The following is a 25,994-nucleotide window of genomic DNA, read 5'->3' on the forward strand; positions in this document are numbered from 1 at the left end:
CCATGTTGTGCCTTCGTAATGAAGCCTGCATTTGTACTCTGTGTTCATGCTTATGCTGCTGAAAGACCAAACAACTGTATTTATCCAGCACATATTCTTGCATGGGAAGATCTTGTTTTTTCTTGCTTTTTAGTTGGGTGAACAGCCCGATGAGATCACCTCTTTGCGTATCAAACTAGTATGCATCACCTTTTCTTTGAAACAGATTGCACAAAACAACACACAAAAACCCATCCTTTTAATTTTTCCCTATTGATCTTCAAAGGGTTGCATTCTAAAGAGTATATTGTGGCTTGTGAATGCAATTTTCCTTAGCTTAGGACTGTTTCCTCCACTAATAGAAGATATTGTAAGAATCTTTATATACTTAGGCTGTATTTAGATTAATTAGTATTTATGTTAAATGATTTGTAGCAAGTAAGGAAAATTTGTATTACATGCCTTATCTGTAGATCAAATGGGCAAGAGTTTGGTACGGTTATGTCTACAGAATGAGCCAAGAGGGTGGTCCCACTTCATTCAAGTGATGACAAAGGTTTGAATAGGGTCACCAGAGTGATTTACTAAGATGTACTGACATGTTCCAGGCAAATACTTTCCATCAGGTGATGCTAAGATTAGACTCCTTTAATCTAAATCTTGAATCAGATCATTCTGATTAAAGAAATAGATTATATAACTCGCACCTAGTATTTTTTGAAGAGAGTATTTGCTTGACATATGCCAAGACATGGTACCGCCTATTAAATCACATTTAGCCATGATTCAGATTTTAGGTTTTGCAGTGGTATGTCTATTCTATCCAAAACATAGATCTGTTTGGACTCAACACTAAGCTATCGTTTAGTGTCCCATGTGTGAACCATAGGATTATGTGCTTTCCCCTCCCCTCTTCTAATGCACTTGGGGGTAGGAAATCAGAAATGTTCTCTTTGTTTTTCAGTTAACTGTTTATTGGTATGCCCAAATCCAGGACAGTGGTTAATCTTAGCTCTGGTTTGGTAAACGATGGTCTGAAGCTGGCTTGTTTCCCTAAACCATAAGACTAATCACAGTCTGACCAGATTCAGACATAAGCAATCATAGTTAGTTAAAAACAGAAGCAAAAGCTTCTAATCTCCTTCTCGTGGCCATGCCAGAGGAGGAGGGGAATCTCACAAGGCTTGTTCATGTAATCCTAAAGCATAGTTTACTGTTGCATCAGAAAGTAGCCATAGTTAGGAATATAATCCTAAATTGTATGTTAAATATAATCCCCTGTTAAATCTCTGCCAGCATTGTCTAAATGGCCAGGCTTCATACTTCCCAGATGTGCTGACTCTTCCCAGATGTGCTGACACTTCCCAGATACTAGCAAATCATCCCAAATGTATTTTGCTCTACGTATTATGTTCTGCATAACATTATCTACACATTATGTTCCGCATAGGGGAGAAAGGGATACTGGGCACTGCTCAGTTTTAAGTTTCTTTTATTAGGGTAATTAATCTGTTAAAACCATAAACTGGAGAACAGTCTTAGTCTTCCTGGACCCACCTACCTTGCTGCATCATTTTGTGGCCTCTAATTCCCAATCACTTTTCATTTAAATATACAGCTAAATTTGGTATTAAATTGTCATCAGGCTAGAGGTAGTGAAAGCTATGCTCATCAACACTCAAGCTGCACTTTCTGCCAAGGCAGAAAGTTAATTTACCAGTGTCCCTTGCTTTTGGATCATCTGTAATCATGTAAGCTATAAAGGTTTGTAAACTATGTAGGGCAAGTATTAAGTTAGAAATAAGACTTCATTTTTATTTGTCACAGTTAATCTCTAAGTTCAGTAAATCTGTGTATTTTGATCTGTGGGGAATCTACAAGGCTTATCTTATCCCATATTAATGGCTTTGTCCTTTTGACCAATTTACTAAGAGTACAGTAACCCTTTAGGGGGAGCTGGAGCGATTAGAGATTGGAAGCTGGCTGACTAAAACTGTGTAAATGTGAAAACTAGAGTATTATTCCTCATAGTTAAGCATCTCTACTGTTAAGTAATTTAGTAGGTTGTGGCAGAACTACTGATGTATAGTGTATTTTAGGATGATATTGTATTAATAGTAACAAAGGAGTAAGCCCGCCCCCCCATCACGTTTTGTGGTGCTGGAGAAGACTCTTACGAGTTCCCTGGACTGCAAGGAGGTCAAATCAGTCCATCCTCAAGGAAATCAACCCTGAGTGCTCATTGGAAGGACAGATACTGAAGCTGAAGCTCAAATATTTTGGCCACCTAATGCGAAGAGAAACCCTCTGGAAAAGACCCTGATGCTGGGAAAGACTGAAGGCAAAAGGAGAAGGGGACGGCAGAGGATGAGATGGCTAGATAGCATCACCGATGCAATGAATATGGACTTGAGCACGCTCCGGGAGAGAGCGCAGGACAGGAAGGCCTGGCGTGCTATGGTCCATGGGGTCACGAAGAGTCGGACACGACTGAACGACTGAACAACAACAACATCAAGTTTTACCTGAGAAACTGAGGGGTGCTGGAGCAACAAGAAGGGTCAGAAGCTCTCCAGGGATCTGTCACAATCAGTCACTGAAATTTGTGCAAGGAGCTGGTGCAATCTCTTCCTCATCTTTTGATCTATCACTGCTTGAGTGATCCGTTCCTAATTTTTATGTGAAAAATGGTGCTTCATTAATGAAGTCTTAACCATCTTGCAATGCGTCCTCCTTACATTTGAACAAATGTACCACAGTGTCCCTCATCCTAGCCATTATGGCAACCTGCCTCTTGATCTCCATGACCTCTGGCATTCAAATAGTTATATTGGCTTAAAGGAAAGTACCGCTGCTGCTCCAAGCTCAACGCATAGTGATAGATCCTTTTCCAGTAATACAAGTCCTAACAAGCTGTGTGTTCTTTTTCTATACAATATAGCTAGCCATAGAACTGCTAGAAGTGAAGTGTTAGTAGTTGTCGTCCTCCAAAGGTCATATAAATTAATGGCAAATAAAAGGGATTCTTTTTTTGTTTTTACAGCAAACCTATAAATATAAAATCTGGATAAAAGGTACATTGGTTTAAAAGTGTTCACTCATTTAATAACATTAGCAGAGACACTTGGGTAATGTGTTGCCATTCCAGAGTGTTGGGTTTCTGTTCTGCGTTTCCCTGAAATATTGTTACCCTTACCATTCTGCTGTTGGTGCTGCTGGTTTCATTATTCTAGTGAAACAGAGTGTCTGGAAAAGTTGCTATTCTCAAGATCCTGGCATAAGCAGTAAGGGGCATTTGGATGCCCAGTTGTCATTGGAGATGAGTACTCAGCTTCATCAGGCTTTTCAAGACTATATTCCAACTCATGCTTCTAAAGAGGAACAGGGCTTTTAACTGTTTGCTTGACTTTCTGAATGATGAGATAGGAAAGGTAAAGGTAAACTGCCTCTGCAAAAGACACATCTACTGTCAAGCCACTCCTAGGACCTTCTCAGAACCCATGTTTTACTTCAAGGTAATAATGTGTTTGAATCCTTCTTATGTAGTGTGCTTAGACATAAGTGTATTACATGCTATACAAATAATTTGGGAAAGGGCTCTTGTGAGAGTGGGGTTGAGGAGGAATATCTATTACATTTGTTCAGATGAAGAGGTGCCTGGCTCTTTTTGTATTGTAAAGCTGTTGTGAATTAAAAATGAGGGAGAAACAAGCTACCATAAGATCAGGTGCAGCTTCACTGATGTCAGATGCAGAATTTATTTTCAGGAGCAAGATTTATCTGCCTGAGTCGTTTGCAGAAGGTGTCCCAAGAAAACCTAGCTGTTCTGTGGTTTTTATCTTCTTGCCAAACTGAGCTTATTTTAAGTGCACATTTGCTGTTTTCCATGACCAATCATCCTCTTCCTAAAGATTTATAACTCAGCTGTTTCAATTTGTGATGGATTGAAACTTTGGAATGTACACTGTCAGTCCAGATGCCAGAGCTTTTCTTAAAAAAGAAAAGAAAGAATTAGATTGGGTATGTGTGATTTTTTTTCTTTGAAGGCTAAAAATGCTAATTAAAGCTCTAAACTTACTATTTCCAGTTACTTTTCAGATGTGTCAGTTAACTTTTCAAAAGGAAAACCTCTTGTTCAGCAGTGCTGAACTGTAAGAATGAGATGGACAAGTCCTATGGCTAATGTGAATACTTGCATTATAGTACAGTTTCATAATTTGTAGTTGATGCCAGGACACAGGTGGTGATCATAGTGACCTCCTCTGATGAACAGAGACATTTTGAACATGTGCACTGCAAAAAGACACTCAAGTGTGCATGTTATAGAGAGAAAATAAAAAGGCATTTATTTGGAAGTTATGTTCATTTAACCAGAATAAGAATAACCTGAATAAGCTAACTACACTGAATACTCCAAAGGGCTTCCATTACGTTGTTGCAGGTGAAACCAGTTATGTAGCTTTGTACAGGGTGGAATACAGAGTATAAGTATGATATTTGGAAGGGCTTTGGCCACAGCACTAAAATCAAACTGTGCCACCACACTTGTGTCCTTCCCAGTGAGTACACTAGAGTGAAAGAGCAGAAGCTTTGGAGAGCTTCTTGGAGGAGTGTAACAGGCACATAAGATCCCCTTCTATGTAATGAGCTATTCTTGAATTTTGAACATTTCCCTGCCAAGGAGGATAGTCATGCTTATACGTCTTCTTCCCCTTCTTCCCTGTGACAGAAATTACACAGTGAAATGTTGTTATTGTTGTGGTTGTTATTATTATTAACAACATTTCTATACCATCCCATAGCCAAAGCTCTCTGGGCAGTTTACAAAAATTAAAAACCATTAAAATACGTTATACAAAGTGTAAAACCATTTACATAAAAACAGATAAACAGACAGCACATGCACAGACAACATATATCTAAAACAATATTAAACAATTGACCATAAGACAAATTCAGGACATTTGGATTCTATCCAGGATAGAAAATCTATCACATTTTTCACACAAAATAAGACCTGTTTGAAAGAGAGAGAATTCCTGCTTCCTAATGGTAACTGCTTAACATCCCGAATTTCTCCACTGATTTCTATGGGAAGCAGTCACTTCCTCCCCAGTAGACAAAACATGGTGAAGTGTGTGGCTGGGTTTATTATTTAAATTTCCCAAAATGCACTGGAGGTAGATAAATATGAAGACAGTTCCTATTGCTCTGCCACAAACTGTTGGAATAGGCATGGGTGTGTTTATTCCTGCTCATACATACCTCGTTATTTCTCCTTGCTTGCTCAGAAATCTGGGAAGTGGAACATATACATGTTCATTTGGGGGTGGGGGGAGTGTTAGGGATGTAGGTCATGATATGGCTATGGAATGTCTCTCCCATCTTTGGAAAGCCATCCTATTAGCTGTGCCCCAACTGATTAGCTGTTGACTTGTCATGAGAACTCTGTTAATTAACACTTTATATATTTTCTTTATTCCCTTTATGCCACAGGGTGCCCAAGGCTCTGTTCAATTAACAAACATCTTAAACCAGTAAAAAAAAAAACTAGTAAAAAGATGTAACATTAAAAAGATGTTTATAAAACAAAGGCCAGTATCCAAAGGCCTTCCTTGAGTTGTAGAGCTTTTCAGTTTACTCCCTTCCTGTAACAGCCCACTGAAATTCTGCTCTCAAAGTTCAGAGGGCCCTCTAGAGCAGGGACAGACAGAAGGTAGGTTGCGATCTACTGGTAGATATCCAGGTGATTGGCAGTAGATCAGCAAGGGGTTCAGATTCCAAAAGGTTGAACAACATAGACCAAGCTCCCCCTTCTTTTCCCCCTCCTACATCAGGCTGCTGAAATCAAGAAAGTGTGGGAGAAACAGGAGTAGATGTGTGTACACACAATGGTATGTCTGCAAGGTCCAGTTCTGGTGGTGAAAATGAATTCTTGGGCTGAGCATATGCTCAGAGGCACCTTGTTCTTTCATTCTATGTCCCTCTTGCAGATCCAAGTATTTTCTGAAAATCCAAGTATTTTCTGAATACTTTTGTAGCGTTCCTACAACTCTTGAGTGCCAAATGTTCTTTTCCCATTTTTTCATTTATTATCCTTAACACCTATAAAACTTTTGTTGGGGAAAATGTCTCCCCCAGTAAGCATAGCACCAATTTTCATTATGGTTCTCGACATAAACTTTTGCACAAACCACCCACCACCCTAAAGCAGCTGATGGGTTGTGGGTGGTTTTTTAACCACACCAACACCCCAACCTTGATAGGGTTGGATGACACAATAAGCCACAGCAACCACCTGCTTGAATATTGCAAATGGCTGCCAGCACATGCCGCAATCCGTTGTGGCTTGAATAAGCCATGGGAGGCCGCGATGATTGTGTGAATTGGGTCATTGAGTGTCTGGTCATCTGAGAGTTACATACTTAATCCTTTTAGAGATATAATACTAATAATTGTATCTTGCAGTCCACAGGCAGAGACATTCCTGGCTGCCACTAGATATCCCCCTCCCCATCTGAGGATTGTTAAAGCATGTGAAGGGGAAAGTTGCCCAGATGTGCAGCTTGACCCATTTTCAGACTTTTGTACTGTCACTGTAAATCCCCCCACTCCCTCCCCCTCAAAAATCAGAGGTTGATTTGAGTTTCACTCTTACTGTTGCCTTAGTTTGTAGTATGCTCACTATTGAGACAGACTTCATATCCCAAGTTTTGAAGGGGAGAAGTATGCGCCTTCTTTCAGAATTGCTAGCAATCACGATACTTCGGAGTGTATGTGCCTTAAAGTTGAGTTTTCTGTGCATTCAATTATGTTTTGGTACCTCCTTCAGCGAGGTATGAAATGAGGTGTAATGTATCTTTATAGAGAAAGATCAAGAGATCCTCCAGTGCTTGTTTGGATTGTTCTTTTAAAAGTCAATTCAGTCCAGATTGATTCCTCAGGAATTTCAATTTTGTTCTTATTTGTCTTCTGCCTGCTTGATTCAGGTCTTTCCATCATCTGGGAAAAGTAAAGGTGTTTTAAGTACTGTAATATGGTTTGTCTTCAAGCTCAGCCAATTGTTGCAGTAATTTTTCCATGAGGGGAATAATGGTATTAGCACTCTGATCAGTGACTTAGAGCTCTCTGTTCTGCAACTAATGATGTTTTCAGATCTAGGCAAACTAAACTCCTTGCAAGGTGTTTGAGGTGCTGTCGCTGCAAACTCTCATGTGGCTAGGTCTTTGTATGACAGCGGGATTCCTTTGTGAGTTATCAATCAGTGTGTAGCTATCATCACTCAGTGCCAAGGCAGGTCAAACAGAGGAGTTCACATCTGTGTCTTCATGACCCAGCGAGTGTTTTCTAATGGTCCTTTTGCTGGTGATATATCACCAGACAGGCCAGCACCTTGGAACTGCAGGGGGGATTTACTAGGCTGGATCTCTTGTTGCCCATTTACGTTTCTGTATGCATTGGTTTGGAGCCCCACTCCTTTCACGAAGGACTATCCAACAGGCAGACAATAGGATTTCAAAATAGATTTGATAGCCCAGTGACTAAAGGATAAACATACATCTCTATTGCCTACTTATTAGGGTCTAGAGACTCAGGACAATGAGAAAACTAAGTTATGTGGACTGAATAATGCATGCATATGAGATACTAGTTTTAATCCACGTGCAAAATCTGGGGTGTTGCAGAATATGCACACATTTGCAGGCTAAATTCATTAGCAGACTATAGCATGAGGAAGAGTTATGGGATATCAGAGTATAAAGGGGGGGGAAATTATGCCGAAGCAATAGTTATTAGAAGACCAGCTTGGATCCATTCTGGTTTCTGACCCATTGGCAGACGCTGCCCCTGTTTTCAAACATCCTTCTGCCACTACAATGCTAAGGATTTTTTTTAAATAAGGAAGATGCGTTACCAGGCACTGTTCTTGATTTCTAGAATCTCTATAAGGCCCTTCGTAATTGACTCCTTTCTTACTCTGTTACTGTTTTGCAGTTATGCTCTTATTCCTCTGGATAAGGCCTAGAATTAACTCCCATCTTAATTTTGATTTTATCAAAATGAATTTCATGTACCAGTTTTGGGGAAGTGATGCTTAAAGTAAAGTGTAGTCAAAGTTAAAGCACCCATGTCCCATTTGGGATTTTTTTTTACTTAATTTTTATTCTACTTTTATCTTTATAAATGAAATAAAGAATACCAACAACATAATCACCATCTACAGTTTCCAATATTACAGTATTCTTGGGGACACCGCAACAACCAGAAAAGCAAAAAAGAAAATAGAAAAGGAAAAGAGAAGGCAAAATATGAAAGAACAAGAAAACAAAGGGAACAAGAAAAAGTATTAAGAGAAAAGAACGGGGCGGGGGGGAGAAAGGAGAAGATTACATATTACAGATAAACTTAAAGTATCACTCTACTTAAAAGATTATACCATTGCCAATATTACAATTTAGTTGTTGTTGTTGTTCAGTCATTAAGTCGTGTCCGACTCTTTGTGACTCCATGGACCATAGCACGCCAGGCCTTCCTGACCTCCGCTCTCTCCCAGAGTGTGCTCAAGTCCATATTCATTGCATCGGTGATGCTATCTAGCCATCTCATCCTCTGCCGTCCCCTTCTCCTTTTGCCATCAATCTTTCCCAGCATCAGGGTCTTTTCCAGGGAGTTTTCTCTTCGCATTAGGTGGCCAAAATATTTGAGCTTCAGCTTCAGTATCTGTCCTTCCAATGAGCACTCAGGGTTGATTTCCTTGAGGATGGACTGATTTGACCTCCTTGCAGTCCAGGGGACTCGTAAGAGTCTTCTCCAGCACCACAGTTCAAAAGGATCGATTCATCGGCGCTCAGCCTTCCTTATAGTCCAGCTCTCACAGCCATATGTTGCTACTCGAAAAACCATACCTTTGATTATATGGACCTTTGTCGGCAAGGTGATGTCTCTGCTTCTTACTATGCTGTCTAGGTTTGCCATAGCTTTCCTCCCAAGGAGCAAGCGTCTTTTAATTTCATGGCTACAGTCACCATCTGCAGTGATCTTGGAGCCCAAGAAAATAAAATCTGTCACTGCTTCCATTTCTTCCCCTTCTATATGCCAGGAAGTGATGGGGCCAGATGCCATGATCTTCGTTTTTTTAATGTTGAGTTTCAAACCAGCTTTTGCGCTCTCCACTTTCACCCTCAACAAGAGGCTCTTTAGATCCTCTTTGCTTTCTGCCATTAGGGTGGCATCGTCTCCGTATCTGAGGTTGTTGATAATTCTCCTGGCAATCTTAATTCCAACCTGTGATTCATCCAACCCGGCGTTTCTCATGATGTACTCTGCATATAAATTAAATAAGCAGGGCGACAATACACAGCCTTGTCATACTCCTTTCCCAATTTTGAACCAATCGGTTGTTCCATGTCCGGTTCTTACTGTTGCTTCTTGACCCTCGTACAGGTTTCTCAGGAGACAGGTAAGGTGGTCTGGTACTCCCATCTCTTTAAGAATTTGCCACAGTTTGTTGTGATCCACACAATCAAAGGCTTTAGCGTAGTCAATGAAGCAGAAATAGACATTTTTCTGGAATTCTCTTTCTTCATGATCCATTCATGAAGAAATTCATGATTTCTTGATGATTGAATGTTGGAGATTTGATCTCTAGTTACTCTGCCTCTTCGAAACCCAGCTTGTACTTCCAGTAGTTCTTGGTTCACATACTGCTGAAGCCTAGCTTGTAGGATTTTGAGCATAACCTTGCTGGCATGTGAAATCAGCACAATTGTACGGGAGTTTGAACACTCCTTTGCATTGCCCTTCTTTGGAATTGGAATGTAAACTGACCTTTTCCAGTCTTGTGGCCACTGTTGAGTGTTCCAAATTCGTTGGCAAATTGAGTGCAGCACTTTAACAGTATCATCTTTTAGGATTTTAAATAGCTCAGCTGGAATACTGTCATCTCTGCTAGCTTTGTTGTTAGTAATGCTTCCTAAGGCCCACTTGACTTCACTCTCTCGGATGTCCGGCTCAAGTTCAGTGACCGCACTATCATGGCTATCAGGGACATTAAGATTTTTTCTGTATAGTGCTTCTGTGTATTCTTTCCACCTCTTCTTAATCTCATCTGCTTCTGTTAGGTCCCTGCCTTCTTTGTCCTTTATCATGCCCGTCTTTGCACAAAACGTTCCCTTGATAGGTAAATCCATCTTATTTCAGTAATATATCCTTAGATTTATAACAAAGAAACATACTATGAATTTTCCCCTAGCCATAAAATGCTTTTCAGCTAATATATGATGATAAAGCTAAAATCAACCAACCAGGAATATTACTAATCATAGTCTCAAAATATTAATAATACTCATAATAATTTAAAAAAAGAAAATTATTAAGGATAAAAGAAAAAACAAAATCAACAACAATCACTAGTATATTTTATACTATCTATATTTTAGATAGTATTATTTCTAAATATATATATGAGTATGTACATTTCTATACACCCACAAACCAAAATTTTGTGTGCAGTATATCATATCTATTATATATATTTTAAAAAAGGAATTAAGAGAAAATGGAAGGAGAAAAAAAATGGATATATATAAACAATCATCTCTGGCATACTGCCCGGATCTTATAACCCAAACAAACTGACAGGCAACAATTGTTCATGCATTCCCAGCTCACAGGACTGAAAAAGATGTCTCCCGTGCTTTACCAACAAGCCAAGCCTCCGCCATTTCATGATTTAAAAACTTTTTCATCTGTCCTTCAACAATGATGCAAAATGTGGCAGGGTATTTTATGTGGTATTGTAGATTCATTTGTCTTGCTTGATTTCTCGCCTTAGTGAACTGCCTTCTTTTATCAGCAGTTTCTTTAATGTAATCCGGAAATAGCATAATCTTAACTTGTTTTGGCCCTCAAAGAAGATCTCCCCTCCCTCTTGCCACACGCAGGATATAACTTTTTGTAGAAACTCTTGCAAACTGAACTATAACAGTAACAGCAGTCCCTTTAACGCCACACGCCGAACTTGGAACACAGCATGCATGTTCAATGTCAAGTAAATAATCAGATGGCAAAGCAAGTAATTCATGCAGGAATTTGTCCAAGAATTTAGACAGGCTTACGTTGGTGGGTAATTCTTTGATGCCAATAATGTGTAGGTTTGCTCTTCGTGTAAATGCTTCCAGTTGTGAGATTCTAGTAGACAGGATTTTATTTGACGCTTTCATTGTAATCTCTTGGGCTGATACGTTATCTTGCAGGTCATTAACTTTCGCCTCTGTTTTTTGCAGAGAAGTATTAATTAAGTCCACAGCCCCCTGGAGGGCGGTAATGGAATCTTGGATTGTATCCAATCTCTTAGCCTCTTCTGACAGTTGAAGAGAGAAAGTTTTTATCAAAGCAAGCAGCTCCTCTGTATTTCCATCACTTCTAGAAAACTTTGCCAAGGGGGGGGGGTTGGCAGTGGTCCCATTCCTTTTTTTCTTCCTTTTGATGTTGCCATTCTTCTCCTTAAACAAATTTTGCAGGTCCTCAAGTATTGTAGGTATTCGCTAATCCATAAATGCTAAAAAAAAACCCTACATTTGGCACTCGTCAGCCCTGTGTTCTCCTAATTAGATAGGAGTTTCAAAACAGCTTTGAGTCGATGTCTTTGTTCTGGAAAACTAACCTTGGAGCCCAGCCTTTCTGCTGCTCTTCAAAATGAGTTACTCTTCCAAGATTTCATCCAGGTGGTACTCTTGCTTCCCCTTTTAGTTCCAGAGGAAGATAAAAAGCTTTTTCAACCTTTTAAAAGCTGTTTGAGATAGTGTTCTGCGGAGCCTCTGCAGAACACTGCCAGGGTGACATTGGCTCCGACCGCCCATTTGGGATTTAATAGGATTTGAGCAGCTAAATCATTTTAATTCTTTGGAATAAGCTAACTTGAACTGTTCTTTGCTGCAGCTCCTGTGTATATTGTTCCATATTTTAATTTGTGTCCTCAGTGGGAGCCTGGGGAGAGACAATACATGCAGAGCGAGAAAGAAAACAGGATGCAGCTTTATTATATATGTAAAATAGTTTGAGATAGATGGCAGGAATTGGAGGAAGATGGTGCTGTGTCCAGTTGTTTGTTTGTTTTTTTCAGTTGGGAGGAGAATGGCAGAAGGCAGCAGCTAATGCAGGATGACTACCATCCATAAACTCTTGAGGGTCAGACTGAACATGGCGCATGATTCAAAAACATGCTTAGACTGGCCACATCTTTTTGTTTACAAAAGAGGCCCTGATCCAGATTGTGACTACTAAATTGGAGGAGGGGTAATTTATCCTGCCCCCACATCATTCTCCTTCCCAAAATCCCTCCAGAAGTTTATAATATTTCTTAAAAAACAAATATATATTGATATTATGTATTAACAATATTTATAAATCACATACATTAAATAAATTTCTCGACAAAGTATAAAAATACCCAAACCTTCATACATAGGACACAATCACCTTCCTGAGAATGCATGGTAGAAAAGGTATGTTTTCTGTACGCGCCGAAAACCAGAAGGGTTGGTGCCTGCCTAATTTGTAGCAGTACATAGAAGCAGTAGTCACTTGATATGTAGAAGCAATAGTCACTTTATTATTTGTATATACTGAAATATTTACTAATTTTGTAAAATGTTACTGAATTTACAAAATTTACCAAGCTGTATTTGTATCTCATTGATATGTGATTAAAATAATATTTTTAAAAGGGGTGGGGGAAGAAAAGAAAAAAAAAAACCCTGAAACTATTCGGATTTTTTAAAAATTGGGGCAAATAGTCGCATGGGGAAGGCCATTTTTAGCAGAAAAATGGCACAAAGGGAAAAGGAACACATGCACACGCGCGCGCGCGCGCGCACACACACACACACACACACACACAATGACCACAAACAGGGTTTGGGGTTTTTTTGGTAAACAAAAATGTGGCCAGTCCAAGGACATTTTAAAATTGTGTGCTTCAAGCATCTGGTTTCATGCATATGGGGCCATGGCCTTCAACATTCTGCCAGATGATAGAACCTATTTGTGTGCTGAAAGCCACAGGGCCTATGAAGAAGGCAACCCTCTTGAGGTCTCAGCATATTGTATCCTGCTCACTCCTATCTCTTTCCAAGTCTCTGCCGTAACATAACCCTGATTATGGAATGAACTGCCCCAATGTTGTTATCTTTTCGGCAACAAGTTAAGGCCTTCCTCTGTTCTCAGGCATTTGGCAGCATATGATTAGGTTTTTAATTAGGTCATGGGATTTCTTATTGTTGATTGTTAAAATTGTTTGGATATATGTGTGTATGTGTGTCTGCTGTCTGTGTATATGTTCGTATGTAAACTACTTTTATATTGTGTTCAATATTGTATTTTTAAGATTTTTAATCTCTGTAAACTTGTAAACCAGAGAACTTGGCTATTGGGCAGTATAGAAATATAATGCATGAAATGAAACATAAAAACTCCAGCAGTAACAGCAATAACACAGCAGGGGAGAATGCACTCCAATCTAAGGCCTTGAACGCCTTAAAATACTCCTTTGCGGGTGGACCTGAAACCAGGCAGTTCCCACTCTTTGGCCACCCCATGATGTGCTGCTCTTTAGGAGTGAATATATGCACCACTCTTCTTAGGCATCTTACTCCTCCTCCCCACCTTATACGAAGCACAATTAGGCCCTTGCCCAAATGTGAGAATGGCTTTTAAAAAATTAACTGGCACTTCAAGAGCACATGGATGTTGCTACCTTATTTAGTTGAAGAATACAGACTCATATTAAAGTAACTTTAGTAGCAACAACTGTTCTCGGTAAGGGGAGAAGCCATTGCTCAGTGGTATAGCACATCCCTTTTAAGTAACCAAGGGAAAGTAACCAAGGGACACAAGCTGATATAAGCATGTGAAAGTATAGGATATGTTGCATTTGTAGCACAAATTAATGTATAGACCCGAAAATAAAGTAGTATTCTATTGAATAGGTTGATTCACATTTTTGAACTCAGAATTACTTTGATCACTTTGGCATGTTCCATTTGGATCTAGAATTCTGGTAAGAATGAAGTCACACTATATTCAAACATAGCTGCCCACCTCTTTTGATCTTTCACACCTGGTTTCAGCTCCTTCTCAGAAGCCTGTAATCTGCAGATCCCCCGGTGTGTTGGAAAGCCGTGTGGGCCAAGTAGTGCTCTGTTTTATTGGTAGAGGAACCTGTAGATTTCACCCCTTCAGTTATTGAAACTGCAGCATTGCAGTCCTAATTCTGCTTCTGCTTTAAGGTCCAAACTAGATACTTCTTTGCATTTAAGGTATATGTTTTTTTAAAACATGTAAATAGCTTCCTGTTGGTGGAATGGGTTAATAATTATTGAGATTGCAGCAGGTGGGAAGGGAGGATTTAACCCTTTCCTCCAGTGCTGCAATCCTGATGAAAATCCTTCTTTGGAAGCTGCTATTTGTATTGGGAGGAAATTTCCTTTGGCTTCAGTGGGGGCGGTTTCCGTCCAGTGCAAATTGTAATAGTTATCAGCCCCCCCCCGCTATGTTTTTTAAAATGTTCACATTAAATGCAAAGGCATCTTTAATATCACGCCTAGTTTGGTTCTTTTGCTCTGAGGAGTTACATGACGCAGAACTCATGTCTCAACAATTAGGATGCTCCATGAGATATTTCTTAGGAAAACATTTCAGATTGCAGATGTTCTTGTTTTTATAATCCACTGCTTTACTAACTGTACGTCTGTATCATATGCAGTTTTATCCAAAAGCAAAACAAGGAAAATTTTAAGAATGAGGGGGAGAAACAAGTGACCTTGCTTTATATTCAAATGCCTCCAATTAAGGGAACTGTTATCTTATCCAAGATAACTGGAAAAGGATACTCAAAATACTACCTTGTGTAAATATAGCTATTGCCTGCATTATATCACCAAGAGTTCTCAACACATCTGGAACGAAAGCAGTTCCAGTAACATTAAAGCATCCTATTTTGGTTGGCACGCAGATACTGTGGTATATGCCAGTCAGTAATGGGTTTTGGAAACAAGCTGCTCTAAAACTCTCCTAAACTATTCTCCTGGGAAATTATTCAATTAAATACAACTAAAATTAATGCTTGTCTGTTTTGTTTGAATAAAACAAAATAAGCAGCTGGAAAAGAAAATTCTTTGTGCATGTTAGAGAGCAAGGGCTCCAGTTAATATTGGTGGATTCTGAGCTTAGTGTCCCCCCCCAAAAAAAAGTACTAATTTTAAATGATGGATATTGCTATAACTGATGATATAGGGCTATTATTTCCCATTCTCCAGAAATTTTGCAACTATAAATAATTACTTTAATTGCTGTATTTGGAGCATGAGAGAGTCTAGGGCTATTAGCTTACTGTACCCATGTGCTTGCGGGGGAGACTGCTCGTGCAACAGGACTTTCATGCTTCTAAAAATAACCCATAGTAAGCAGAAACACTCATTTCTGGAACGGGGCAGGTCAGCAGAGCTTGTAGAAGGGCTCACAGAGCTCATTCTACTCATATCCAGGGTGATTTTTAGAAGCACAAAAGCCCCACCGCGCAAGTGGTCGCTCCCATGAGCATGGCAGAACCAGTGTAGGCAGAGTGACCCTGTTGGATACTGCCCCATGGTGTCTTGATCTTAAAATGTAATACTGTGGTTGTAACTCAGTCCACATAGGTTATCCAAGGTTACATGAACAATCATTGGCTATATTATATATTTCTTACAGACACTGTAAGAAAGGTAAGTAGTTTATCAGACATTTAAACAGGTTTTCTATCTCCAGGTGTATATAGGTATGTTTGCAATGAATTTGAAGTAGCTCCATCCACTTTCTCTGGTCAGGCTTTTCGATATTCTATAGTTACTCCCCTTTGCTATATGCAATGTGACACAGTATAGCAGCATACGAAAAGAGACTGGTGCTGGTGTTATCGGAGAAAAAGCTACTTGGTATCTTAGCAGTCAGGCTTGTGGAAGTAATGATTTTATATGTATTCATATGTGAAAGTATGTGTGCATGCTCTATCTGTAATTAATTGTTACAGTTTTAGACTTCTCTGGGCACATACACAACAAACCAACAATATCAGTCAGGACAGGAGATGCTGTTCCTTCCTATTTAGAAAGCCAATCTTATGGATGGTGTCAAGCCCCGTGCCTCTAATCATTTGCTGAGGGAAGCAACATTTATATCCGCATAACTTGTTTCAAGTTCTGATGATTTCAGATTAACTTGCTTGAACTGCACTCTTGTGTAAAAACCTGCTATACAATATGGAGCTTCTTATACATTTTTGAGATTTTCAAGAATTGGGCGCTATTAGCTTATTTGGGGATATAGATGAAGCCTTGGCTTTCATTTGCTTTGTTTCCCTTTCCTTTGGGCTTTAGATTCCATATGGATTCCATATTCCAACCTGTAGTCCTCTACTTGCTGTACATACACTTGCTGTAATCTTTTTATCACTGATATGATGCACAGTATTTGCATTATTCTATCAATTATTGTGTTATTGTGTTATTTCAATGTGAGTAGCCTGAAAATTTGTGTAATTAATTTCCTTGTGTAACGTACTTGGTGCAATATAAAATATTATGTCCTTCAGCTTTTGATGTGTTTTTCTTAAACCTAGCTCCATTCCATAACTAATTCACTGGTGTATATTTTACAGATATATTGATCTACATTGGGAGAAGTGAGGTTTTACACTTGTTGCCTCCAGACTAAACATAAGAGATTTAAGCTAGCTAGTCACCAGGAGTCATCCAGGCTTCCTGATTCCATCTAACCAGTGCCATCCATACAGCTGGGCTATCCATATATTGCCACCCCATACAGGGATGGTTAGCGTCTCTTGCATTAGGAGCTGACTGCTTTAACACTCATTGCTCTAGGAGCCAATTAGTTTGTGTACTCCATACTACCAAGAAAGGCAGATGTGGAGTGCCCTTCCCTCAGTTGCCACTAAATTAGCACAACCAACCCCTGACACTAATACGCATGCTCACAGCTGGTCTTAATGTCTTTCACACACCTCATCTAGATCTGCTCTTTCTATATCAGTGCATACACCCACCATATGTGTATACTCTGTCTCACTCACTCATTTGATCCTTCTGTCTCTGTTGCTATCCTTCAGGCTTGTCTTCCTGTAGGCATACGTACACCTCCTCTTCCCCCCTGCAGCGCTCTGAAAATCTGCTCCGGAGAGTCCTCTAACTCTCTGGAGCAGATTTCGGGTGGGAGGGGGTTGGCACAAGGGGTGACATGAGGGGTGACAGTGGGAGGGGAAATCCATTGCACTGACCGTTGACATTGCATCAGGGCAAGGTGCTAGTTACATACCACCAATTAAAACCCATAATTTAAACTAACTTGCCAGAAAGATTAAAATTAACTCAACACAAAATGCCTGCCAAAAAAATAGAGGTCTTCACACAGCAATGGAAGGTCATCTGAAGGGGTGAGGTTTTCCTCCCTTCTCAGGGAGTTTCAGAGCCTTGGCATAACCACAGAGAAGGTCCTTGGCCACTGTCCTGCCAAACATAACTCAGGGATGTGTAAGAGAGTGTCTGTGGAGGATCTTAATGAGTGGTCAGGCTCCTGAGAGAAGGCAATCCTTTAGATACCCTGGTCCAAAGCCACATAGCGCTTTAAAGGTCATAGAATTTGGTTTGGTTGCTTACAGTTTGGAAGCAGGGAGACAGATACAAATGGTAACCAGGACTGGCACCAGCAGCTGGTACCCTCAGGGCAGCTGCTGCAGATGCAGCACTTAGAATGTGATGTAAACAGTTGGGTCGCATAAGGATCTGCATTGGGACCAATACTTTTTAACTTGTTCATAAATTATCTGGCATTAGGAGTGAGCAGTGAGGTGGCTAAAATATGGGGGTGGTTAAAACAAATTGACACCAAATTATTAGGGTGTTTAAAACAAAAAGGGATTGCAACGAGCTCCAAAAGGATCTCTCTGAACTGGGAGAATGGGCATCAAAATAGCAAATGCAGTTCAGTGTAAGGAAATGTAGAGTGATGCATGTTGGGGCAAAAAATCCCAACTTCATGTATATGCTGATGGGATCTGGGCTAGCTGTCACTGACAAAGAAAGAGACATTGGGGTTGTGGTGGACAGCTTGATGAAAATGTCAACCCAGAGTGTGGCTGCTGTGTTCCATGTTAGGCACAATTAGGAAAGGACTCAAAAATAAAACTGCCAGGATCATACTCCCCTTATACAAACCTCTGGTACTGCCACACTTAGAATACTGTGTACAGTTCTGGTCACTGCACCTAGAAAAGGATATTATAGAGTTGGAAAAAGTGCAGAAAAGGGCAACTAAGGGAGCAATCCTATGGCCTCTGAACAGTGGCTAGATGGCCATAGGATGTACTGTTTTCCAAGAACTGACCTTGGAGCCTGCGCTCCGAGGTTGGTTTCCGGAAAACTGACCTCCCCCCACTCCCGGGCTGCCTCTGAGGCAGTGCAGAACAGCCCCACCCTCCGTGCTTGGAAGAGGAGCACGGAGTGGCTGAAAAGAGGCATGGCTGGGTGCATTCCGGGGCGGGGAGAGCGGAACTGTGTGTATGACACATCCTATGTGTCGTACAGCAGCCTCCTCGCCCGCTTGGCCCCCTGCGGCTAGGCAGCTGCAATCGGCTGTCTAGCAGAAAAAGCAGGGCAGGAGAGGTGCGGAGGGAATGATCCTCCCCGTGCTTCTCCTGCCTTGTTTTGGATAGGCGGTCACCTCTGAGTTCAGAGGCGGCCGCCTATCTTGATAAGATTGCACCCTAAAATGATCAAGAGGCTGGAGCAACTCCCCTATGAGGAAAGGTTACCGCATCTGGGACTGTTTAGCTTAAATAGATGAGTAAGGGGAGACATGATAGAGGTGTACAACATTATGCATGGTGTGGAGAAAGTGAATAAGGAGAGATTTTTCTCCCTCTCTCACAATACTAGAACCCAAGGTCATCCCATGAAGATGATTGGTGGGAGATTCAGGACAGATAAAAGGAAGTACTTCTTCACACAGCACATAGTTAAACTATGGAATTCGCTACCACAAGACATAGTGATGGCCACCAATTTGGATGGCTTTAAGAGGGCATTATACAAATTCATGGAGGATAAGGCTATGAATGGCTACTAGTCCTGATGGCTATATGCTGCTTCCACTGTCAGAGACAGTAGGTCTATGTACACCAGCTGCTGGGGAACGTGGGTGGAAGGGTTCTCTTGCACTCATGTCCTGCTTGTGGTTTTCCCATGGGCAGCTGGTTGGCCACTGGGTGAACAGATGGACCTTTGGTCTGATCCAGAAGTTTCCTCGTATGTTCTTATGTCACAACTTATGCATCCTCAGAAAAAAAGGATGTGCACCACTGAAAAAGAGGATAAAAGATGGCACAAATTTGCATAGAATTTGCATGTGTTAATTTATATGTCTATGTGCAAATTTAATAATGCTACAATTAAAATTTCAGAGAAGGCAAGCTAATTTCCCATCCAAATAATCCCAAATAAATATGTCAGCTAATTTCAAATTTGACCCCTCCTCAGATCACTCAACCCAATTCTTCAGTTAATTTATATCCAATTAATTTCCCATCCAGATACAAAAACAATTTTCTTTCAATGAATTACCCCATTCATCAATTATTTCCCAGGAGGCTTTGAGGTTTCAATTTGTGGCATCAGCAGCAGTGACCCGGCAACAGCTTGATTTTGGATTAATTAAATTTTAAAAGAGAGAAAGGTAGACTACCCACGAGCTACCTCATCTCATCCTGTATGTCTGTTACTGGACATATGGGAAGTGCACACCATCATGAGCAGCCCTAGAAATACCGAGCCGCTCATGATGAAAGAGGACTTGGCCATCCTTGTTAGCTGCCATTGCTGCCAGTTAAGTCCACAGCCGGGGGCATCAACATAGGAGAGGGGCCATGAAGGGCACTTAGCTCAGGGACTCTTCAAACCTGGGGCTGGCCCTGCTGCAAATTTCTTTTTTCACAACATTATATTTTGTAGCTGTAGTTTGTACTTGGCTTACCTACAAGGCAGGGGCAGTAAGACCTGTTCCACAAGACACTTGCCAAATAAAAATAAGGTTTTAACATCTTTTAAATAAATCAGAAAATCAATTAGTACAAAGAGGGAGGTGGAGTTGTATGGCAAATAGCCTGCTTTCCTTCTGAGTGCTGTAGGAATTGCACTGCTCTTGGGACTCTGTGTGTGGTTCAGAAGTATAACAACCCTCTAGCCTCTGGGGGGGAGGGCACACCTGAGTAATGTACAGGCAGGAACTCTGATTCAGGATGGGGTATAACAAAAAAGTAAACCAAATAAACCCCTTTCCTCCTCCTGTGGGGGAGGAGAGACGGAGCACTTTACTTCTCGCAGAATGAAAATGTTGTTTTTCTTAAGCTGAACAGTTTTCGTGCTCATTGCCCATCTGCCCTGAGTTTCACAGAGTTCTCTTTCCCTCTCTACCCATCTCTCTCCCCACTCCAAATTCTTTCCTGATGAATTCATTTCTAAAGAAGAGTGATGGAAGGGAAGCCTGTTTATTTTCTTTATTAACATTTTGTAATGTTCTTGTTTCCTGATTGGTGCCTCACACAGACTACATATTTTGGGCTCATAAAGATTAGGGACTTCCAGACTTGATCTACCTGGAAACCTCAGTGGCCCCTGGCCATGAATGAGAGCTTTCCTTTAGCAGCTGCCCATGAATACCTTGTCCTGGCCTTAGAATGCTTCATGTTGGAGTCTGTAGATTTCCTACAAGGTTGTTGCTACCCAAGCAGAAGTCATGAAGCAAGAGAGATATTAGAAGCATTGGCTTGTATTAGGTTTTCCACAGTATAAAACCAAATGAGAAAGCAACACACGTGGATTAGAGACGGTGGCTATTCTTAGAATTTACATAAAACACTCCAGGAGTTCAGTACATTTTACATAATCTCAGTAATCCTTTCAACACCTCTGTAAGGTAGGCCAGTATTATCCCTTCCCTATTACAGATGGTGGGCCTAAGACTGAGAGAATACTAGATTCCCTAAGGCTATCGAGTGTATTTTTGGATTTGGTAACTGGACAACTCATAGCTCACACTCTTAGCTGCTAAGCTTCATGAGTCTCAACAATTCAGCTCCCTTTCAGAGCTGAGAAGATGATATTCCAAATGTAGAATATCCCCAAAAATGTGATTGCTGTGAATGTATCAGTAATAACAACCTTCATACTAAAACAACTCAAGATGTTGCTTGAAACATTCCCTCAGTGACAGGATCCTGCCAGCATTCCAAGAGGATCTGTACATTTACAGTAAAGGCACAGACAAGACTTCAGACTTGTAGGATCTACTTTGGATTTTTTTTTTTTCCAGAACCCCAAGGGCCATCAACCTGGGCTGGTAAAGCTATATGCAGAAAGGTGACTGAGGGCAGAGACAATTACCTACTGCACCCATGAGCTATATATACAAGTACAGACCTATATCTGAGTTGCTACAGATCAGGGATTCCAACAGCCTAATTTTGGCTTGTGGTGGTGGCGGCAGTGATTTTCCTATTGCTAACCAATTGGGAGTCAGAAATCCTTGCAGATCCATAACAAATCACCTAGCTATCTCCAAGAAGATCCTACCTTCTGCCCACCCCTATATAAAAGTCAACCATTTAAGTGTGCTCAAGATTGATTGGGTCTGAGAATTTACTTCTAAGGATGGCTTTGTACATGTTAGCTGTAGTAGGGTTTTTGCTGTTGGTGGTAGCATTACATAGTAATGAGCACCATCCATGTGAATGTGTAAAGTACATACTTCTGATATATCTGAGAACCTAATGCAACATTTAAAAAGAGACTGTGGAAGAAATATATTACTCAAGCAATGAGGCTTTGCAAGTACCACAGCTGCTCAAGTAAATGCCCCTTTACTTGAGCAACTTTTAAATTCAGTGTTGCATTGCAAATTCAGTCAAATTAGGAATAGTCATTTCTACATTTGGTAGTAGTTCTTTCTGGAAGCAGTTTCCAGTTTTGCGCTTCAGAAAATGCATTAACATAATGCAAAGAATGCAGCAGAATAAAAACATAATTTAATGTGGCTGTGTAACTTGTGAAGCCATCAGTTTTGATTTTTCATCAACGCCTGAGTTGAGAGAACTTAATATTATGAGCTTTTTGGTATAAATGACTTCACAACCTATCATCTGCCAGTTGGTCTTACTCCTGTCACTGAGTGTTTCTATCGCGACAGTGGATTGAATTTATGAAGACATTGATGAATAGTCAGGAGTAAGAGATTTGTAAACAGAAGACAGCATGTTGAAGCTGTACTTGGATTTTGCAGCTTGCCCTTTGCTAATTTGTACTGCTTAATAATTTCACTCATTTTTCCCCAATCTCATCACTGTAAGCTCTGTGAAGAAAACTGACCATTATATAAGGACCTGTCTTATACTGAGTCACCCCATACTCAATGTAGTCCTGATTAGGTGACAGTTGCTCTTTAGGGTCTTTGGGAGATGCCTTCCTCTGCCCTGTTACCTAAAATCTCTTTACCTGGAGATGGTGGAGAAGGCTTCCATCAGTGGAATGGGGAGGGGGCAATTTTCAGCAATTCCTCCTCCCTGGAGCCCCCCAACCTGCTCTAGAGGGTCTCTTAACTGTCCAGAGCAGCTTGGGGAGCATCACAGGAGGGAGGAGGAATTGCTGAAGAGTCCCCCTTCCATGTTCATTGACAAAAGCTTTCCATCAGCGGAGGGAAACTATTTGGGTTCCACCCAGAATATTTGGAATTAGAACAAGAAATCATATATCCTTTAAAGCAACGTGTTATGGTATCATAACCAGGATATTCCTCAAACAATATTAAGAACTATGAGTCAAAGTTTCTTTTTCAATATAGCATAAATACAAGATTAAGCCAAATCCTAGTCTTTCTCCCTGTTCTTTTTATACAGTTTAAAATGAACAGGTACATTGACATGAATATAGAAACCTGGAGGAAATATAGCCTGATTCATTTAAGGCAGGGTACTTAATCTTTTTTGGCCCCAAGGGCCATATGTGATTCTGACTTGGGCACTGCACGCATGCATGCATGCACGCATGTACACACACACACACACACACACACACACGCACACACAGTGATCCTGATACAAATTGCTCAAAGGGTGATCTGTATCAGGATCTCTGTGGGGGGGAGTGAAGAATTCAGACAGCGGGAAAACTGTGGGGCAGGGAACCATTCGACAGCAGGGGAGTCAGGGCCCCCATGGGAGGCTGTGCACCCCTGATTTAAGAGTTGTTATGAACCAAAACAAATTCTTAATTTTAGAAATAGAGTGAAGTCTGACAACTCATCCTTCCCACATCCCTGAGTACTTTCAAATTCAGCACTCAGTACATATGCTGCTATGAAAATATGCTCCATTGAGAGAGCCAATTAGATTGGAATATCTAACATTGTGTTTATCAATGATATTTGACCATATATGTGTGTGCGCGTGCATTGTGTGTGTGTGTGTATAATCGAATATCATTGATAAACACATTTTAAATAGATTATATCTATATATGAATATATAGATAAACATACAGACAGACACACAGAGAGATTGATTACAGGCTGACTATTGGCATTAGGGGGGACCATGTGGAGATTTTTCTTTATAACCTTTGAGGAAATAAAAAATACAAAAATGAAAAAAAATTGAATGTATTACTGGCTGTACAGTTCCCGTAAACATACTTTGAAGATAATTTAATGATACACAATCAATTCTAGGGGATGTTGATGTACATCCATGACTGTAAAAATGACAGTAGCATATTATTGGAGAAAAAATACATAGGGAAGCTCATATGGGAGGATATTCTCTGTAAGCTACTTTGGGCCCACGTTGGTCAGCCAGCCAGCCAGCCATGGCTGCTGAGCTTGTTCAGTCCTCGCTGGGCTGGTTTTGGTGACTCCGCCACTACTGAATTCTGCCCCCCACCCCAGTTGCTGATTCTCTTGTTCTTTGTATTCTCCACTCTCTCCCCCAGAGATCCTGGTGGAGATCACCCTTGGGGTTCCCTGCCTCAATGCTACTTTATAGTTCTTTAAACTTTGGGGTTTACCCAAGCCTGCTGACACTTCCCACTTGTATGTGGCTGTTGCAGTTTGAGCTACATAACAATCAGCACTCAGAGAATTGAGTTTGCTATTAATATATATCAATAGCTGTACCATGAATTTTATCTGGAAACAAATAATGAAGATGTTTAAATACTGGAGTAATATGATCAGTATGGTTAGCACTTACTAACAATCATGCTGTCCTAGTTCTCACTGAAATGTGAAATATTGGAGGGAGTTAAATGAAGTACAAACGTAATGGACATATTGTATAGGGAAGACATTTAAACAGGATAATGGTTCAATAATATTCTTTCTCATTTGATTCTTCCCAGCCCCCAAGCCTTTCAAATTTTGTTGTCAGAATATGCAGAAGTGCAAATATTTTCTATTTGCAAGCCTCAATGAAATCTGTGGCACTATTTAGCTTTAGGGGTGAATGTGGAGATCTAGTTTCTAATCTTTTCTCCTTTGGAGGGTGGCCTTTGACAAATCACTGTTCTTCATTGCCAAAATGGAAGCTGTTGGGAAAAACGCACTCGTGCAAGTACTCTACACAGACAGTATAAAATGTCTGCCCTTCTCTTGGCCTAGCATTGTAAAGGACATGTCCTAACTACATATGGTCCAAGTGGCACATGGCTGGCCCTCTCAGGCAGCGGATTGAGAAGGGTGGCAGATCCCACTTGCATGCTGCTGCATGTCCTGATGCTGCCACCCTGTGCCTTCTCAAAGTGAGGCATAGGGCAGGCTGGCACTCCAGAAAGCCCCGCTGCCCACTCTCCTGCCGTGGCAAATGCTGCTGTAGGAAAGTGGGTGTGGCAGCTCTCCGAAGCAGCTGCTGCCACCACTGCTGCTGCCGCCCACCCTGTGCTTGCTTTGCAGAGCCACTCCTCTGCTGTGGCAAAGTCTCCTGCAAGAGAGTGGTTTGACTCTTCACAGAGCATGCACAGTGAAATGTCTCACTCAGAGGGGTCCCTTCTCAGAGCAAGGCACTGGTGGGAAGGTGACCCTGGAGACTGCCTGTGTAGCAGCGGCATGTCCTCCTGTCTCCATGGTGGGAGGTCTTACGCTGGCCCTGCAGCAGCACGTGTGCTGGCCTGGTCTTAAGCCAGTATGCTAGGTATTTGCAGCACCTATGTAAGCGATACCTACGTAGTGCTTTTTGGTGATTTCCACATGGCTTCTATCCCATCTGGAATTGCCCCCCATCTATCTAAGCTACTTCAGAGTGCTGATGTGAGAAGAGGTGAGATCAAAACTGGAGAGCACTTGGGTACACTGAAAATTACTGTTATTGATTATTATTATTTATTACATTTTTATACTGCCCAGTAGCCAAAGCTCTCTTGCTGGTTTACAGCAGATTTAAACCTTACATATAAAATATAAAACATAATATAAAATGATTTATATGCAAAACAATTTAAACACTCAACAATAAAAACCTTATCATGTGCTGTCAAATGCCTGGGAAAGTGTTAACCTGGTGCAGAAAGGATGACAAAGTTGGCACCAGGGGGACCTCAGTGGGGAGAGTGTCCTACAATCGGGGGGACAGCACTGAGAAGGCCTTCTCCATTGTTTTCATCTTCCAAACCTCCCTTGGAGGAGGTACCTAGAGGAGGGCCTCAGATGTTAATAATTCTGGACAGGTAGGTTCATACTGGGACAGGCGCTCCATCAGGTATTTTGGTCCCAAGCCATGTAAGGGTTTACAGGTCAAAACCAGCACCTTGAATTGGGCTTGGAAAAATATACTGAAAAAGTGCCATAAAATGACACAATCTCATATGTTTGGAGGTGATGATGAGAAGGCTAGAAATTAATATTATATCACATTCCTTTTCTTA

General features: G+C 40.8%; 1 protein-coding gene across 9 annotated transcripts in view; it reads left to right on the forward strand.

The window, feature by feature from the left end:
* The window catches only part of STX8 (syntaxin 8), a 152,813-nt gene that overhangs the window by 50,235 nt on the left and 76,584 nt on the right, over window positions 1-25,994 (forward strand). For 2 of the 9 annotated variants that reach the window (XM_084838361.1, XM_084838362.1), the window contains one exon: window positions 1-25,987. This exon is cut by the window's left edge and continues 14,911 nt beyond it. The exons of the other annotated variants lie outside the window; for them this stretch is intronic. The gene's annotated coding sequence lies outside the window, so the exon portion shown is untranslated. Of the gene's footprint in view, window positions 25,988-25,994 lie in introns of those variants that run through there. 9 annotated transcript variants of the gene reach the window in all.

This window comes from Heloderma suspectum, chromosome 2 (assembly GCF_057233095.1).
Source record: "Heloderma suspectum isolate Gila_16-S chromosome 2, 16-S_ref, whole genome shotgun sequence".
Lineage (NCBI taxonomy): Eukaryota > Metazoa > Chordata > Lepidosauria > Squamata > Helodermatidae > Heloderma > Heloderma suspectum.